Source organism: Phalangium opilio, unplaced genomic scaffold (assembly GCF_054372755.1).
Source record: "Phalangium opilio isolate 3A_F unplaced genomic scaffold, DU_Popi_V2 ptg000073l_1, whole genome shotgun sequence".
Lineage (NCBI taxonomy): Eukaryota > Metazoa > Arthropoda > Arachnida > Opiliones > Phalangiidae > Phalangium > Phalangium opilio.
The window spans coordinates 2086831-2106950 of record NW_028324183.1 but is presented as its reverse complement, the minus strand read 5'-3'; positions in this window follow the sequence as shown (position 1 = coordinate 2106950).

Below are 20120 nucleotides of genomic sequence, written 5' to 3'. Positions count from 1 at the left end.
TAAACTTCGTAAGGTATGGTGTCTAAAAGTTTTGATACCAACGGTTCTTTATTATTTTCCTTGTGGATGAATAATAGTAAACCTCGTAAGGTATGGTGTCTAAAAGTTTTGATATATACCTTTTTAATTGAATATTATAATTTACACCATTTTGTGTCTAATATTGGATTTTAAGCCCTTTACGGGGACCTTTGACCCAACGGTTTTTCATGTTTTTTGCTTTAGGTGAAAATAATGCGAGTTTTTGAGATATCGTATAACGAAGTTGAAATAGCTTCGTATTTTTGATATCTTCCTGTTTAATTGATATTTGTAATAAATAAAATTTTCTGTTTAAATTTGACTTACTACATCCGCCATGAGAACCTTTTTAACGCTATTTCATTATTTTTCTTTTGATTGAATAATAGTAAACTTGGTTAGGTGTCGTAACTAAGATTTTTGATATATAATGTACTATATATAAGGGCTGTGCGAGTCTTGATTTTTTGGTTTCGAGTCGAGTCTCCCGCCTCTCTTTTTTCGGTTTTCGAGCTTCGAGCCGAGTCTCGAGTTTCTTATCCAGCATCGAGCCTTTAGCTGCATGTTGAAAATCTGGTTTCGGGCTTTTATCGCGCATTAAATTTCTATGGCAAGCCTTAAGGACTTTCAATTTTAGCTCTTAATTTTCAATGCTACTGTTTTATACATTTAATTACTTTTCTTAGGAAAGAACACTATTAAGTCGTAAATATAACAGATATACTTTTTGACTATAAATATACTTGAATCCTATTATCACTTTTGTAATTCCCTTTAAACAGAGAAAAAAGACACATGAAAATGGTTAATGAATTAGATGTAAAAGTGACAAATTAAACATAAAATTGGATTTATTAATAATAATAATAATTTTAGAATACCTCAAAAAATCGAGCGGTTTTAAGTGTAATAGGAGATAGCTCGTGAATGTTTCCACTAAAAAAATGTATAACCGTTAAAACAAGGGTCCTCATAACGCGTATAAACAGTCAAAATTAAACACAAAAAGTGATTAATTCTCAATTTGAAAAATAGAGGTATTTTTTTTTTTTTTTTTTTTTTGCTCCATTTATTTGACGAGCTAGAACCCTATCAGAAGGTCATACAGCTCCATAGGGAAAAAAAAAGAAAATATACAGAAATATACAAAAATACAAAATAGAAATGCAAATTTACAGGTTAAGGTACAGTTTTAGTTTATGTTTAAATTCTGGGACTGACGTGACTGAGACCACGTCCTCGGGTAGAGCATTCCACAATTTAATGGTCCTGCGAAAAAAGGAATCTCGCAGTATATTGGTACGAGATGGGTGGGAAAAAACTCGACGACTGTGGCCCCTTGTGCCCTTGCAATTATCGTGCCAGGTAAAGTAGGATTGATTGGGCTGACTTAAGATTTTGAAAACGCTAATAAGGTCCAGATAGGTACGACGAAGGGAGAGAGGCTTCCAGCCTAGGGTGGATAACCGGGTATCGCGGGGTTTGTTTCGTAGTGAGGGAGGGATTCGACTTGCACGGCCTAGAACATTCTCAATCATGTCAATATCCCCAAGTGTGTGTGGACTCCAAAGCTGAGTTCCAAATTCCAAGACAGGACGGACATAACATTGGAACAGGCGCGTTAATAAGGAGTGAGAGATGCCCGGGAAGTTCGCCTTAATCACGGAGATGAGACCATTGGCGCGCTTGCAAGACCGCTTAACATGTGCCTTAGAGGATAAGTTATGAGTCACGATCAGGCCTAAATCCCGACATTCATTAACCCGTCGAATGTTAAGACCATTAAGGTGATATGGAGATGGAGTCCGAGTGTCGATCGGACGGCGTTGTAAAGTCAGGACAAGAGATTTTTCGCTATTAAAAATCAAACCATTAACACTGGCCCAGGATTCAAGGGTTTTAAGGTCTCGCTGTAGGATAGCTACATCATCATAAGAGGTGATTACACGGAAAATTTTTAAATCATCCGCGTATAAGCGTGGATGGGAAGATAAGAACTGGGGTAGGTCATTGATATATAAAATAAACAACAAGGGACCTAGAACACTTCCTTGAGGCACCCCACTTAAAACTGGGAGAAAGTCGCTTAATGCGTGACCAACCCTGACAGCCTGGGTTCGTTGCGTCAGATAACTGGCAACCCAGCCAAGCACTGATTGTGAAAGACCATAATTTTTTAGCTTGGTGAGGAGGCGAGAATGGGGAACCGAGTCAAAAGCCTTAGCTATGTCGAGATAAATAATATCAACTCTCTTACCGGAATCGAGGGCATGGGTCCACGTATGGAAGGCCGACAAAAGGTTAGTTTCCACAGATCGACTATGTAAAAAACCGTGTTGATAGGAACTAAGATATGGGGTGACATGGTGAGTGATAGCTGTTCGAAGACATTTTTCAAGAACCTTGCAAACCGTGCAGGTCAAGCTGATGGGCCTAAAATTCTTGGGATCAGACTTAGCACCTTTACCCTTATAAATTGGAGTAACATGTGCCAGTTTCCATTCACTGGGGACCGATCGTTCCCTTAGCGATAGTGTAAATAATTTAAGTAGCGGTAAAGCTATAGATTTAGCCTATTTTAAGTACACCATTGGGCAGCTATTTAGTTAATCTTAAAACATATGAAAACCCTTGGAACAACGATCAGCATAACGGACGTAAACAGTTAGAGACGAGATGGGACATTTCTGGATTTCAAGTAAATAAGATATTGAAAATACAACGCTATATTAAATGTTATATACCTTTGAAACAAAAGTTCAAATTTCTGTGCATAGCATTATGAAAACACTAAAAACCGTTGATTCTGGAGGTAAAAATCAAAGTTAAAAACAGATCCAGATTTATTCTAGATTTCAATTAAACATTATATCTAAATTATGATTCTAATTTACTGCATGATTCAGAATCTTAAGAAATTATCTACTTTCATCCAAATTCTAATAGATTTCATATGGAATTATTTTAAATTTCAATTTAATATGTTTATATATTAAATTCGAGGCTATTTTCAGTGCGTTGTACCTTAGGAGATTTAATAATTTTCAATTTTCAACAAAAAAAAAAATAAAAATCATGAAGAAAAAGGTCCCAAAATTGAATGTAAAACCTCAACACCAAAAACATTTTCGATTGATTTTTAAGTCTAATGAATTTGGAAGATAGAAGAAATACCTGGCTTGATTAAGTGTGATATTCATCTTAAGCAAGACCACGAAAACCTGTAGGAAAAAAGGTCCCCATATCAAATGTAAAAACTAAAATAAAACACAAAGTAAGATTTATTCTCAATTTAGAAAAACATATGTATATCTGGATTACGATTCTTACGTAGTGCATTACTTGAAAACTTAAGAAATTATCTAGATTAATAGAAACTAAAAAAACATGAAAAATCTTTGGAACTAGGGTTGCCACTGCGGATTTAAAAAGCCAAAATTGAATTTTCTATTTATTTCAAAGAAAATTATATATATCAAAAATGATAGGTAAATTTTAGTGCGTTGTACGACACCTTAATAAGAAATATAATGAAAAACCGTTAGAAAAGAGGTCCTAATACCGGATGAAGAAAGTCAAAATGAAACAAAAATTGTATGTATTTTTAAATTTTAATTAAATAGGTAGATATCAAAAATTCAACGTACTTGCGATACCCTAAACCTTACGAAGCTCACGTATTTTAATCGAAAAAAATTATGGAAAAACGTTAGAACGAGGGGCCACATAGCAGATGTAAAAATTGAAAATTACATACAATATGGGATGAATTATACATTTCAATTATAAAGGTATATATATCAAAAACTCGAGTCTATAGAAAATTCTTTTAAATCGAACTTATTGTTTAGGTTTAAGTTGAACCTGGTCCTTGGTCACCCTCAAAACATCCCTCATTTTTATAATGGGCACCATAGTGTCAGCCTATTGTCCAATTCTGAGATTGCCTATACCTTTGATGGCTCGTTTGACGTGCGTTTGTAAGTTTCGATAGAAATGTATCCCTTAACATCTTCGGGTGGGACTACACTCTTAATTTGAAGCGGTTCCTCGGAATCCACACAAGCAATAAACTTCCTCATCAATAGTAATATTGTCAATTTTTCTTTCCCAATTTTGCATAATTTCGATCATGGACTCCAGAAAGTAATGTTTGTTGAGTAATTTCATCAGAGAGTTCAACATCTCCATTTGGAATTTTAAGAATTTTCATCAAACGCAAAAAAACTTCCAAAGTCATTAAAAAAAAGGGTTCCAAAATTGAATTTAAAAACTCACACCAAAAACCTATTGGATTGATTTTTAAGTCAAATGAATTAGGAAGATGCAAAAAAATACGTATTTTGTATGTATATGTATTATTATGTATAATCTTCATTTAAAGCAAAGACCACAAAAAGCTCAAGGAAGTGAAATAAAACACAAAATGCGATATATTCTCTATTACAAATAAATGAACCTCTGATTACGATTCTAATTTATAATCATTTAATACGTTAAAAAATTATCTAGACTCATTGAAACTAAAAAACATGAAAAACCAGGTATATATCAAAAGTATGAGGTTACTTTTTGTGCGTTATGCGATACCTTACGAATATGACTAATTTGAATCAAAAACAAAGGTTATGGAAAACCGTTCCCGAACATAAATTGGGGCTGTGTGTATAGTTGTAAACTATAGCTGTTTTTAGAATAGTTGGCTGAACCTTCTCTGAACCTAGACTACATTTGACTGCAGACTCATCCCGCAAATTATTTAGCTAAAATCGATCTGCATTTTTCTGCTAAAGTTGATTAAGAGCTGCACTACAGCTGCTAGTTCAGCTTAACTGACTTAAATCTTGCTGCAAAAGTAGCCATATAGCTGCAGGTATTAAAATTCTGTAAATTGAATGTTTCTTTGGACCATTTTCAAGTTACCCCTGTTAGATGGTTGGAAAAGCTTTGCAAATAAGTCAAATTGATGATACTACAACATGACTGAAATCAAACTGTAATGGTAGCCCATGAGATATGCCTTAATATAGATGCACTCAAGCTTAGTAGGAAGGAGTTTGCAAATCTCATTGACTGGAATAACAACAAATACATCTGTAATAAAAATAACATAAATTAAAATAAGATGCTGTATCTTAAAAACAGACTTTATGAAGCTGTGCTAAATTTCTGCACGTAATATCTGTCAGCCAATAAAAATGATCGGTATAGGGGCAAAAATAGGTTAAATTACATAAGTTTTTTTAATTAAAGCTTATCACTATAAAAACACTTTTATGTGATCTTGCGTCTTTTCGTTTACATGAGGGCCCTGAAAGGGATAGAATAACTATAACGGTGCTTCCAATGGGGCTTCAGTGATTAGCTGTAAGTGAGTTGCAAAAGGGCTGTAAGTAGACTGCAGTTTGGGTGGAGATTCCTGTCAGTGGTCTTGAGCCGCTTTGGTTTATTGCATGTTTAAGTGCACTTGTGCCAACGTGTATTATTTAATGTAATTCATTGTTACATGGAATACTCCAGTGCCGTAAGAATCCTGCAGAACAGACAAATTTTCATTACATTCGTTCATCCCATCTTAACCGGGCACTGGGTTTATAGTAAGGATTATTCTCCTTAAGTGAACGGGCAGTAGAAAGAGCTTCGGGGTGTTACACCTTATTAGAAAGCTGTCATAGGTGCTGTTTGAACGTTTAAACTTTAATTCTGATATCAGAATAGTAATTTTTCATTCTCATTCTAGAACATTTAAACTTAACCTCTATTATTAGGACATTAACAGAATATGATTTAAAGACGGAAAATTAACGAGATATAGTTTAAAATCGGTACATTTCTGAATCTTATTCTAAAAGCAGAACATTAGTTAAAGGGTCTGATAGTAGAACATAACGGTTCCATGTCTAATTCCAGAACATTGTTGGTTTAATCTAGCTTTATGGACAAAACATTTATGGTTAATTTTGACTCAATCGATTTTCAAACCATAATACACCTAAATTTAAACTATAACTGGTATGATGTTTTAGTTTAAACCATGAAGAGACCATTTTTAAACCTCTAGTTTCTACAGTAAGTAGCGAACTGAAAGTGGGCTGGAGCGATCGTTAAGTAGAAAAGTAAATCATATTATAAATTTATGTTAAGAAACTGTATAAATTGTACAATATATACATTGTATAGACTTTCCATTAAGGTATTGTAGAAAACAGTAGAATCACAAATCAAACGCCTTTAAAAGATTTTCTGAAAACATTAATAGAAAATTAGCAAACATCGTATATTAAGTTGTGGAAAATAAGTTAAAATAATTTATAAAATTTCTATAAAATATGCTTATAGAATATAAACATAACACTTACAGAAAAACGCAAGGTTTCTGTTTTATATAAAGTCTATAAAATGAAGATATAAAAGTCTATAAAATGAAGATATAGAAAGTTTATAGATAAGTCTAAATATAAATCAATTGGAATAGAGCCCCTTACGCACTACACTCTATTGAATTTTATATATTTTTATGGAAATTTCATAGAACATTTTCGTACGGGCAATAGTCAGTGAGAGGGCTTCAACTGTACTTCAATTAGCAGAGGCAGCGCTGACCCCGATTCTGCTATATTTTAGCCAGCTGGTTACCGAGTTGCAGTTTTTTTTATATATTGGATTCATTGCTGCACTATTACTGCCTGATAGCCTAAGCGCAGCGAACAAGAAAATTATTCTGGTTTTTTTTGGTAAGGCTCGTATCCTTTTTGCAAGCCCACATCTGACTGGTGTAAATATTAGTTCCACTTTTGTGCATAGAAAAAAGTATAAAATAATTGGAGTTTTATTTTTACTTTTACTTTTGGCCCGTTTTGGGTATAGAAAAATACGATTGAATTGAATTATCAATGCGATTGTCAGTTCACGTAAGTACTTTTAATAAGTGATAAAAGGATTCAAGTGTATTTATAGTCTAAAAAGTCTATCTTTTATATTTACGACTTAATAGTGTTCTTTCCTAAGGAGAGTAATTGAATGTATAAAACGATAGCATTGAAAATTAAGAGCTAAAATTGAAAGTCGTTAAGGCTCGTCATAGAAATGTAAGGCGCGATAAAAGCCCGAAACCATATTTTGAACATGTAGCTCGAAAACCAAAAAATCAAGGCTCGCACTGCCCATATATATAGTGCATTATATATCAAAAATCTTAGTTACGACACCTAACCAAGTTTAACCAAAAGAAAAATAATGAAAAAGCGTAAAAAAAGGTCCTCATAGCGGATGTAGTAAGTCAAATTTAAACAGAAAATTTTAATTATCACAAATATCAATTAAACGGGAAGATATAAAAAACACGAAGCTATTTCAACTTCGTTATACGTTATCTCGAAAAATCGCATTATTTTCACCTAAAGCAAAAAACATGAAAAACCGTTGGGTCAAAGGTCCCCGTAAAGGGTTTAAAAATCCAAAATTAGACACAAAATGGTGTAAATTTTATATTTCAAGTAAACGTTTTTTTTTTGAATATTACTATACACGACAACCTTCGAAGTTAACTTTTATTCATCCACAAGGAAAATAACAAAGAACCGTTGGAAAAAGGGTCCCCACAGCGGATGTAGTAAGTCAAATTTAAACTCAAATTTTATTTATCACAAATTTCAATTTAACAGGTAGACATCAAAAATACAAAGCTATTGCTACTGCGTTATACGAAAACTTAAGGAATGGTATTATTTCCAACTAATGCAAAAAACATGAAAAACCGTTGGATGTTAAAATCCAAAATTAGACACAAAATGGTGTAAATTATAATTTTCAATTAAAAAAGTATATATTAAAAATTTCAGATACGACACCTTACGAAGTTTACTATTCACCTGAAAAATAGTGTAAAATGGGTGATATTAAAATTACAATTCAACAGGGATATATCGAAAATTGATTTTATTTACTTACAATGAATACTAAAAGGGCCGGATTAAGTAATTTTGCACCCGGGACCGAGATAGTGTGCGCGGTATAAACGGAACAGCAAATGTCCCTAAGGGGGAATAGTTAAACTCAATGCGCCCCCAACAAGCCTTGCACCCGGGGGCCAATGCCCCCTTGCCACCCTTTAATCCGGCCCTAACTACTAATATTCATCATTAAGAAAAATAATGAAAAACCGTTTGAAAACTGAAATAAAAGAGATAGATAATAATAATAGTAGTAATCTAAGCTTTGTCTACGAAGGGATTTCCACACTAAGCCTGTGGCTTATTTACAGGTGGGTCCCTTTACAACGCATAGAGGGGTGGTGGCTAGCCCCTTTCCCACAGCTAACCTACAGCGCCCTATACTAACTATTACCGTTAACCTCAGCAAATTTTGATATCCGAGGCTCTTTTAATTTGTTATACGATACCTTCGGAAATTATCCAATTTTTATGTAAAGCAAAACAAAAATCTATTGGAAGAAGGGTCTGTAAAAAAGGTGTAAATAGTCATAATTGGACAAAATATGGGATTTTATAAAACAGGTTTATATCAAAAATTCTAATAATTTTTTTGCGTTTAGTTGCGGAAGGTTTTTAACATTCATTAAAAGAAAAAAGACGAACAATGCCCATCTCGGGTATGAAAATTTGGATTTATTTTTAATTCTAATAAATTAAGGAGATGCAAAAAGTGTATGTCAAGATAAGTCAAAAATTGTTGGAATTAAAATATTATAGATGTAATAAATAAAAGAAACACAAAATAGAATTTACTCTAAATATCAATTAAACAGGTATTTATCAAATTTATTATTTTTATTTAAATTTATTATTTTATAATATCTAGCTACATCCTAAATAAAAAATATGAAAAACATACCATTGGAACACTTTGCACTTTCTTAAGGAAGTAAAACATTAGCATTGAAATGGGCTCTTTGAATAATTTAATATAAGAGGAAGTTGTTAAAAACCCTATTTTAAGTTTAATTAACGATGCCTTTCGTAAATATACCCTTCTAACCTTTGTCATTCTTTAAAGTGTATTAGATTATAAATATTGAAATATATTATACAAAAACGAGTTTTTCTTCGTAGTCCTTAAAAAAAACTGTACATATAGACAATCCTTGGCGACACTTTTTCAAACCCACAAAGGCGCAGAATTTAGAAATTATTACTGTATTACAATTTCAATATAAGTTTAATCAATACGAGAAATTTGGTTTTAATTGCGTAGTTTAAGCATTCACTATGATTCGAAATTTTACAACAAAAACGTCTAACTCGCAAAAAAATATCCACCTCGTAATGTTAAGCTTCAAAGTGTTTAAAATTACGATTTCGGATTCAGCATAAATAGAAAATCTAGAGAGCTGCAAAATGAAAATATTAAACTCCAACTCCTTCCAACTCCAAGGCAATACGCAACAATGACTCCAATTCCTCCCAATGCCATAATCAAAAGTTTCAACTCCGCAGAACTCCGTCAAGCGAAATGTAAAACTCCTCCCAACTCCTTCCATGAAAAATAAAATTTCTCAAACTCCTCCCAATTCCTTCCATGAAAATTAAAGTTTCTTAAACTCCTCCCAACTCCTTCCCTGAAAATTAAAATTTCTTAAACTCCTTCTAACTAAGTCCATTAAAACCTTTCTAGTTTCTAGTCTTTGGAAGATTTCTTTACTCTTTAGAATTGGAAAAATAGAAAGTTCAAGTAAAACGTGTAGCTCATTAGTTTTCTTTCAAATTTGACCTGAGATTGATATCACGAGTGCTTATAAATTATGATTTTCAAATAAGAAATAATATTTACTCATAAAATTCTTCTAGACATTAAAACTTAAGATTTGGGGGAAAAAGGCGCTACGCGTTGTCGTTGAGTCGTATTTTACGCTTAGTTTCGTAAATTTAATTAAAATCGGACTGATTCGCTTCGCAAATGCTATTTTGAAGGACAAGACCACGAACTTCACGAATCAAGAAATACTAACACTAGAGTCCATTCTGTTATTAGTTGTGCCTGCCAATATGCCTACTGCCTTACTTTAATATGCCTCAAAGCTAGAAAGGAGACTCTTGTCAATGGGTTTAAGAGAAAGGGAAAGCGCCCGCGGTCCCACTGTGTGAGAGACTCACTGAGGGGACGTGTCACGGTGGGTTACGGGTGATAAAAGTATTTCGTACGAAGCCAAACAACGCTAAAGTCCGCTTTTAAATTGGAGCCCTACCACTTACCAGACTTAAGTTTTTCAACTCCGTAGATATCCATGTTTTAAGATAATTTTCCCATGCCTCCCAACTCCGCAATTATAATTATCATTATTCCCATATCCTCCCAACTCCGCACACGAAAACTTCCAATGCCACCCAACTCCAATTTTATCTCAGAATATTATTTCCAACTCCTGGAGTTCCCATCGCTTAAACGCGGAACCCAGCGGGTTTCGGAGTTCTTCCACGGAGTTGCAGCTCTCTAAGAAAATCCCTGTGCTCTAACCTATTTTATTGTGGAAATGCATAAAAAATCTTTCTTTTAAAAAATAGTTCTGTACAAATTTTTTTCTTGATTAGAATATCGAACCGAATTTTTTCCTCTCAATCCATTAAGCAATATTATATGATATACACAAAAATTCTACTTTGGCTATAAAAAAATTTAAATATTAATGCGGGAGAGAAAAGGGATTCAAGCTGGATTGATATTTCTCTTTGCACGAGAAAACTCCCAATTTTTAGCTTCAACAATTAATTTTTTCTCTGGCGCGCGTTACGGTGAGCAAACGAGACGAGTTTATAGCCCTTTCGCCCCCCCGTCCCGACCTTCTGAGTTGAGACTGAAGCTCGTTTATGTTTCTCTCTGCGCAAGCGCGACGTTTTAAACTTATCTTCCACAGACCGATTTAAAAAAGGGGTTTAAGCAGACAGAGTGTACCCGTTTCCGCTGACGTATTACCCCCTTTCTCACCGGATCTATCTCTCTATCATTCTACCGAGGACTGACGCCCCTTTTGATATCGGTCTATATTCGTTAAGTACCGTAGCATTGGCTTTATGCAGTTTTTGATTGTCATTAAATTATCTGAAACTTATTATAATATATTTTGATCTTCACCATAAAATAGTGTTTGTGTGCTATTTGTCCCGCATTTTTTCGTTAAGCAAAATCCAGCACTGTGAATCTGGAGCTTTATGTTTTTAGTATATCTATAATGGAAAACGGCATCACTGTGTTCTGAAATATTTCCAACGATGTGTAGTACGTATTTTCCAACCAAAGAAGTTAAAAGAAAGGAATGGAGTCGGTAGGTCAGGGTTTGGTTTGCATAACAACTTCCAGTAACCCGGCGCTAACAAGGCAGTAGGAATGTAGCAACCACAGTTTACTGGAAGGCAATTTCCAAAAATCCTTAATTCTTGAATCCTTTTGGGTCTTCAGGTGTTTTTGTTATACTGCGGAAGTCAGGGATCAGGAAAAGTTTCCATTCCTTACTTTTATATTATTTATTCCCACAGACCTTAAGTATATGCATGAGCATAGCCCACGCGCTTGCTTTTATAGTGGCAGCAGCTTGCGTCGTGATGCGAGTGATCGAGTGGGCTATGGCATGAGAAAGGAAATAACTGGATGAATAAAAGTTAACTTCGAAGGTTGTCGTGTTCAAAAAAAACTTTTACTTGAAATTTAAAATTTACACCATTTTGTGTCTAATTTTTGATTTTTAAACCCTTTACGGGGAACTTTCAGCCAACGGTTTTTCATGTTTTTTGCTTCTAGTGAAAATAATGCGATTTATCTAGATATAGATATATATCTATATATATATAGATAGAAATATCTTCGTGTTTTTGATTTCCTTCTGATAAATTGAAATCTGTAGTAAATCACATTTTGTGTGTAAGTTTGAATTACTACATCCGCTATGGGGACCCCATTCCCACATTTTTTATTATCTTTCATATGGATGAATAAAAGTTAGCTTCGAAGGTTGTCGTGTATAATATTATTCAAAAAAACCCTTTTACTTGAAACTTAAAATTTACACCATTTTGTGTCTAGTTTTGGATTTTTAACCCTTTACGGGAACCTTTGACCCAACGGTTTTTCATGTTTTTTGCTTCTAGTGAAAATAATGCGATTTATCTAGATATCGTATAAGGAAGTAGAAATATCTTCGTGTTTTTGATGTCTTTCGGTTAAATTGAAATCTCTAGTAAATCACATTTTGTGTTTAAATTTGAATTACTACATCCGCTATGGGGACCCCATTCCCACATTTTTTTATTATCTTTCATATGGATGAATAAAAGTTAACTTCGAAGGTTGTCGTGTATAGTAATATTCAAAAAAAAAACGTTTACTTGAAATATAAAATTTACACCATTTTGTGTCTAATTTTGGATTTTTAAACCCTTTACGGGGACCTTTGAACCAACGGTTTTTCATGTTTTTTGCTTCTAGTGAAAATAGTGCGATTTATCTAGATATCGTATAACGAAGTAGAAATATCTTCGTGTTTTTGATGTCTTTCTGTTAAATTCAAATTTGTAATAAATCACATTTTGTGTGTAAGTTTGAATTACCACATCTACTATGGGGAACTTATTCCCAACATTTTTTTTTATTATCTTTCATATGGATTAATAAAAGTTAGGTTTGAAGGTTGTCGTGTATAGTATTATTCCAAAAAAAACCCCTTCTACTTGAAATTTAAAATTTACACAATTTTGTGTCTAATTTTGGATTTTAAAACCCTTTACGGGGACCTTTGAGCCAACGGTTTTTCATGTCTTTTGCTTCTAGTGAAAATAGTGCGATTTATCTAGATATCGTATAACGAAGTAGAAATATCTTCGTGTTTTTGATGTCTTTTTGTTAAATTGAAATTTGTAATAAATAACATTTTGTGTTTAAATTTGAATTACTACATCCGCTATGGGGACCACATTCCCAAATTTTTTTTTATCATTCATATGGATGAATAAAAGTTAACTTCCAAGGTTGTCGTATATAGTATTATTAAAAAAACCCTTTTACATGAAATTTAAATTTTACACCATTTTGTGTCTAATTTTGGATTTTTAAACCCTTTACGGGGACCTTTGAGCCAACGGTTTTTCATGTTTTTGCTTCTAGTGAAAATAATGCGATTCATCTAGATATCGTATAACGAAGTAGAAATATCTTCGTGTTTTTGATTTCCTTCTGTTAAATTTAAATCTGTAGTAAATCATATTTTGTGTTTAAGTTTGAATTAATACATCCGCTATGGGGACCCCATTCCCAACATTTTTTTATTATCTTTCATATGGATGAATAAAAGTTAACTTCGAAGGTTGTCGTGTATAGTATTATTCAAAAAAAAATCTTTTACTTGAAATTTAAAATTTACACAAAATTGAAATTTGTAATAAATCACATTTTGTGTGTAAGTTTGAATTACCACATCTACTATGGGGAACTTATTCTCAACATTTTTTTATTATCTTTCATATGGATGAATAAAAGTTAACTTCGAAGGTTGTCGTGTATAGTATTATTCAAAAAAAACCTTTTACTTGAAATTTAAAATTTACACCATTTTGTGTCTAATTTTGAATTTTTAAACCCTTTACGGGGACCTTTGAGCCAACGGTTTTTCATGTCTTTTGCTTCTAGTGAAAATAGTGCGATTTATCTAGATATCGTATAACGAAGTAGAAATATCTTCGTGTTTTTGATGTCTTTCTGTTAAATTGAAATTTGTAATAAATCACATTTTGTGTGTAAGTTTGAATTACCACATCTACTATGGGGAACTTATTCCCAACATTTTTTTATTATCTTTCATATGGATGAATAAAAGTTAACTTCGAAGGTTGTCGTGTATAGTATTATTCCAAAAAAAATCTTTTACTTGAAATTTAAAATTTACACCATTTTGTGTCTAATTTTGAATTTTTAAACCCTTTACGGGGACCTTTGAGCCAACGGTTTATCATGTTTTTTGCTTCTAGTGAAAATAGTGCGATTTATCTAGATATCGTATATCGAAGTAGAAATATCTTCGTGTTTTTGATGTCTTTCTGTTAAATTGAAATTTGTAATAAATAATATTTTGTGTTTAAATTTGAATGACTACATCCGCTATGGGGACCCCATTCCCAACATTTTTTTATTATCTTTCATATGGATGAATAAAAGTTAACTTCGAAGGTTGTCGTGTATAGTATTATTCAAAAAAACCCTTTTACTTGAAATTTAAAATTTACACCATTTTGTGTCTAATTTTGGATTTTTAAACCCTTTACGGGGACCTTTGAGCCAACGGTTTTTCATGTCTTTTGCTTCTAGTGAAAATAGTGCGATTTATCTAGATATCGTATAACGAAGTATAAATATCTTCGTGTTTTTGATGTCTTTCTGTTAAATTGAAATTTGTAATAAATCACATTTTGTGTGTAAGTTTGAATTACCACATCTACTATGGGGAACTTATTCCCAACATTTTTTTATTATCTTTCATATGGATGAATAAAAGTTAACTTCGAAGGTTGTCGTGTATAGTATTATTCAAAAAAAAATCTTTTACTTGAAATTTAAAATTTACACCATTTTGTGTCTAATTTTGAATTTTTAAACCCTTTACGGGGACCTTTGAGCCAACGGTTTATCATGTTTTTTGCTTCTAGTGAAAATAGTGCGATTTATCTAGATATCGTATATCGAAGTAGAAATATCTTCGTGTTTTTGATGTCTTTCTGTTAAATTGAAATTTGTAATAAATAATATTTTGTGTTTAAATTTGAATTACTACATCCGCTATGGGGACCCCATTCCCAACATTTTTTTATTATCTTTCATATGGATGAATAAAAGTTAACTTCGAAGGTTGTCGTGTATAGTATTATTCAAAAAAACCCTTTTACTTGAAATTTAAAATTTACACCATTTTGTGTCTAATTTTGGATTTTTAAACCCTTTACGGGGACCTTTGAGCCAACGGTTTTTCATGTCTTTTGCTTCTAGTGAAAATAGTGCGATTTATCTAGATATCGTATAACGAAGTAGAAATATCTTCGTGTTTTTGATGTCTTTCTGTTAAATTGAAATTTGTAATAAATAATATTTTGTGTTTAAATTTGAATTACTACATCCGCTATGGGGACCCCATTCCCAACATTTTTTTTATTATCTTTCATATGGATTAATAAAAGTTAGCTTTGAAGGTTGTCGTGTATAGTATTATTCCAAAAATACCCCTTCTACTTGAAATTTAAAATTTACACCATTTTGTGTCTAATTTTGGATTTTTAAACCCTTTACGGGGACCTTTGAGCCAACGGTTTTTCATGTTTTTTGCTTCTAGTGAAAATAGTGCGAATTATCTAGATATCGTATAACGAAGTAGAAATATCTTCGTGTTTTTGATGTCTTTTTGTTAAATTGAAATTTGTAATAAATAACATTTTGTGTTTAAATTTGAATTACTACATCCGCTATGGGGACCCCATTCCCAACATTTTTTTATTATCTTTCATATGGATTAATAAAAGTTAGCTTTAAAGGTTGTCGTGTATAGTATTATTCAAAAAAACCCTTTTACTTGAAATTTAAATTTTACACCATTTTGTGTCTAATTTTGGATTTTTAAACCCTTTACGGGGACCTTTGAGCCAACGGTTTTTCATGTTTTTTGCTTCTAGTGAAAATAATGCGATTCATCTAGATATCGTATAACGAAGTAGAAATATCTTCGTGTTTTTGATTTCCTTCTGTTAAATTTAAATCTGTAGTAAATCATATTTTGTGTTTAAGTTTGAATTAATACATCCGCTATGGGGACCCCATTCCCAACATTTTTTTATTATCTTTCATATGGATGAATAAAAGTTAACTTCGAAGGTTGTCGTGTATAGTATTATTCAAAAAAAAAATCTTTTACTTGAAATTTAAAATTTGCACCATTTTGTGTCTAATTTTGGATTTTTAAAACCATTACGGGGACCTTTCAGCCAACGGTTTTTCATGTTTTTTGCTTCCAGTGAAAATAATGCGATTTATCTAGATATCGTTTAACGAAGTAGAAATATCTTCTTGTTTTTGATGTCTTTCTGTTAAATTGAAATTTGTAGTAAATAACATTTTGTGTTTAAATTTGAATTACTACATCCGCTATGGGGACCCCATTCCCAACGTTTTTTATTATCTTTCATATGGATGAATAAAAGTTAACTTTGAAGTTTGTCGTGTAAAAAATTATTTAAAAAAACCTTTTACTTGAAATTTATAACTTATCCATTTTGTGTCTAATTTTTGATTTTGAAATACTTTACGGGGATTAATGATGAAAATTTGTAAAGTTCGTAAGGTATCGTACAAAGCACTAAAAATAATTTTTATTATTAATAGGGCCTATATATTTTTTTAATTGTTTCTAAAATTGAATTTTACCATCCTCTATGAGGCCATTGTTCCAACGTTCTTTAATGATTTTTGTTCTTGAAGAAAATTTTGATATATACCATTTTAATTGAATTTTATTTGACATTTGGTAGGTGGATCATTGTTCCAAGTTTTAAGTTTTTAATAGTTTGTCTCTTGAGGTTTCGTATTACTTTTTATGATTTTTCTAAATTTATACAAGTATTATTTTTAAGTTTTCGAAATGAATCTTGACAATATCAGCTACTTGATTACGCCTTATGCTTATCGAATTAACGTATTAAATTCCGTTTACTTTTGAATTGAGACATTTTGTTACCCATAACTCAAGCTTAGAGAATATAAGTGTATTGCTATTCTTACGGGGACAAAGTTAACCGAAAATACGTCATAGATTTTGGTCCCCATAAAGAATGTAAAGAAAATTATGTAAAAGTTTCCTTTAAAAATATTTGGAATTCATTTTAAGATGCAATTTGAAACAAGTTATAAAAGTGAAATATATTTTCGATTTTACGATAAAAGCGGAGGAGATATTGCGTTTTCTAAATGTCTCCGTAAGTGAATTTTTAAACTCGGTCCTCATAAGTAATGTAGGACATGTATGTGTGTGTGTGTCTGTTGTTACACCCACGTGACCGCGTTCGCAGTTTCCAAATCGGAGCAAACGTGTTCGCCATTTCCGGACTGCTTTCACAGACACGGAATTGGCTCCTCTACTTGAGTTCTCACACCACCATCTTCTGGTCTTTGTCCATCCCTCACGGACACCAGTCTGTACATACTGGCTTCTAATCACCACCATCTTCTGGTCTTCGTCCATTCCACTTGGACACCAATCTGTACATACTGGCTTCTAATCACCACCATCTTCTGGTCTTTGTCCATCCCACTTTGACACCAGTCTGTACATACTGGGTTCTAAACACCACCATCAACTGGTCTTCCGTCTATTCCACATAGACACCAATCAGTCTCATTGGCTTCTATCTCCATCGTCTTCATTTGGTTTAAGACATTCGCGGCGATCAGCAAGGGTTTCGAGAAACGTCTAGCCTCCCTAGGGTGGGTTGTCCACCAAAGGTTTTCGCAATTGCGGTGGTTCTTGCATTTAACTGTAGTTCGACACCCTTATATACTATATATTTTGAGTAAGGCGAAGCAACCGGCGTATGCTTCATTTCAAACGCCAATATTAGTCAACTCTCTCAAGAATGTTTAATTGTTCTTTATCAAAACGATGTAACGCTCAATAAGGCGAACAACTAACGAAGAAAATATTTAATACTAATTATATTTATTTTAATATTTAAGATAATCTTGTTTCTCAACTCAAAATTCATACGGAAAGAGTTAAAAAGCAGTCTTCGTTTTTGTCTGTGTGTGTCCGTCCATTGTTACTCTAGTGCGCCGCGTTAGCAGTTAGCCTAGTGTTGATGTGTTAAGAAATCATACAACCTTAATATTCCCTTTTTCCATAATATAAAGTGAATATGTGGAAGTATTTTTCGTAATTACGATGCCTTTAGTAGTTTTGTAACTTGAAAGCTCTGTTTCATTTTGATATTCCAAGGACATTTTTTAATATTATTATTTGAAATGGCTGTTTAAATATTACTTAAGCTATACTACATCTGTATATAGAATAAACCTTGCTTTAGTTTTATCAAGAAGAACACTAAGGCTTACACTTAAGTATTATCCGTAATAGGCCTAGTGACCTAAAGAGTAAATAATTGAGGCCCAAGGTGTAGTAAACTATGGGTGTTGATTTTCGTGTCTGTATTGAAGAGACATTTACGGTTGAGAGTGAGCCGAAAGTTAAATACACGTTTAAATAATCAGCGGCCGTATTCTGCAGAAAAGTTAAGCTCCTTCTTCTTCCCTTGGCTCGCTGGTTGAACCGTCAACCATTGCCCTTGGCCTTTTAATTGGCTACGTCTACCGATGACGTTACATGCCTTGGCTCAGTGATTGGTTCAAATTCCGCGCAGAATCAGATGTAAACTATCATATTATTCACGAAATTCAAAATGTTTTTTCATAAACTGACAAATGAAATACCGGTTAAACACCGGTTTTAATGGTTGCTTCGGTAACGCTATATGCTGAACGCACTTACAGCAGACGACATTTCAACCCTTTTTATCAACCTCCCGACGTTGATCAACGTGTCGAGTAAAGTGGTGAGTGTAATTTATGAAGGATTAATTAATTTATGAAGGATTAATTAATTTATGAAGTATTCAACTAAACTCTTTAATTTTCCCCCTTAGAAATCCGATTTAAATAAAACACACCATTGAATTTATTTCTTTTATGATTTATTGCTTGTTCAGATTGTGTGGAAACTGTCGATCGCTGTATAGAAGTCACTGCAGTAAAAAAGGTGAGAGGGCTGACCGCCCGTGGTAACTGAATGATTAAAGCCTTATTTGAGCTTAGCATGACCAAAATCGTAAGAGCAACTCCATGATTCGTTCAAGCTCTTATGGCACTAACAATTTCGCACTTATCATATTCTCATGGAATGGTGTGTTGATGAGCGAGATACACCAATACCCTTTAATCAATATTTATCCTTTCCTCTCTCAGACGAGGTATATCTTCCAACTGCAGACGAACAAGCCATTTGCGCCTCGCAACTAACACTGGAAGTCGCGGATCATCCGCTTAGAGCTTTACAACTGCAAATCGACATAACTTATAAAACATAACCAGTTATTTACACCTTCCCAATGAACAGGTACTTGAAAAGTAAGCATTTCAGTATGCAGCAATTGGTATAATCACCCCTTTGTTTCTCTTAATATGAATATGTTGAATCTGAAATAGGTCTAATGAATGACAATAGAATAGTTAAGTTATATTTAAAATAGGTATGTGGTCATGAAGACTTCGGAGGATGTAAATTAGAGGACTGCAAAGGCTTTGGGAAAACTCCAACTCCATAGAAAGCCAAGGGACTCCCTCATTTTTGGTCTGAGATGGAGTTGGGTAAAATAAATAATTTGGCTTTGGGTGGCTTTGGGAGTGTTATCTCTGAAATGGAACGGAGTCGGAAGGGAGTGGAGATATTTCGAAAACTTATACGGGAGTCGGTCGGGACTGGATTATTGTTGGATTCAGGTGGCTTTGGCTGGCGTTGGCATTTATAGTATCCAAATGGAGTTGGTGGCATTGAGAGCCAGCCTTATTTTATTCAACCGGAGTTGGGCGGCATTAGTGATATTAGTCAATTTTTCCTCTTTGAATTTCCCACGCGGTTGTTTTGGCGCAAGCGGGATGCATCAAGTTCAAACCCACACAGACAGCACATGACGGTCGCGGCTGGTACAGCCGTCCCTCCGCAAAAAAATCTAATTTATTGCTGTGCGAGAGAAAATGAAACTAAAACTATTTGTTCTTTTTAAGTTAGAGAATCATAAATTTTTCCGTCGCCCTAGATTAAACGTAAAAAGGAAAACTACAATTACAAACAATGTTCGAGTTTATAATAAAAATAATTGAAAAAATGCTGTGGGATAACGTTGGAAAAACTTCATAATATATAAGTTCATAATATATCACACGGCCGGCTGTGTGTTTGGAGTTCGATGTTTGGAGTTGGAAAGATTGTGGGAGCTCTCATTGGCTTTGGCAGAGATGGGAAAATTTGTCGGATATCTCATTAGCTTGGTCAAGGATAAGAAAAGTTATCG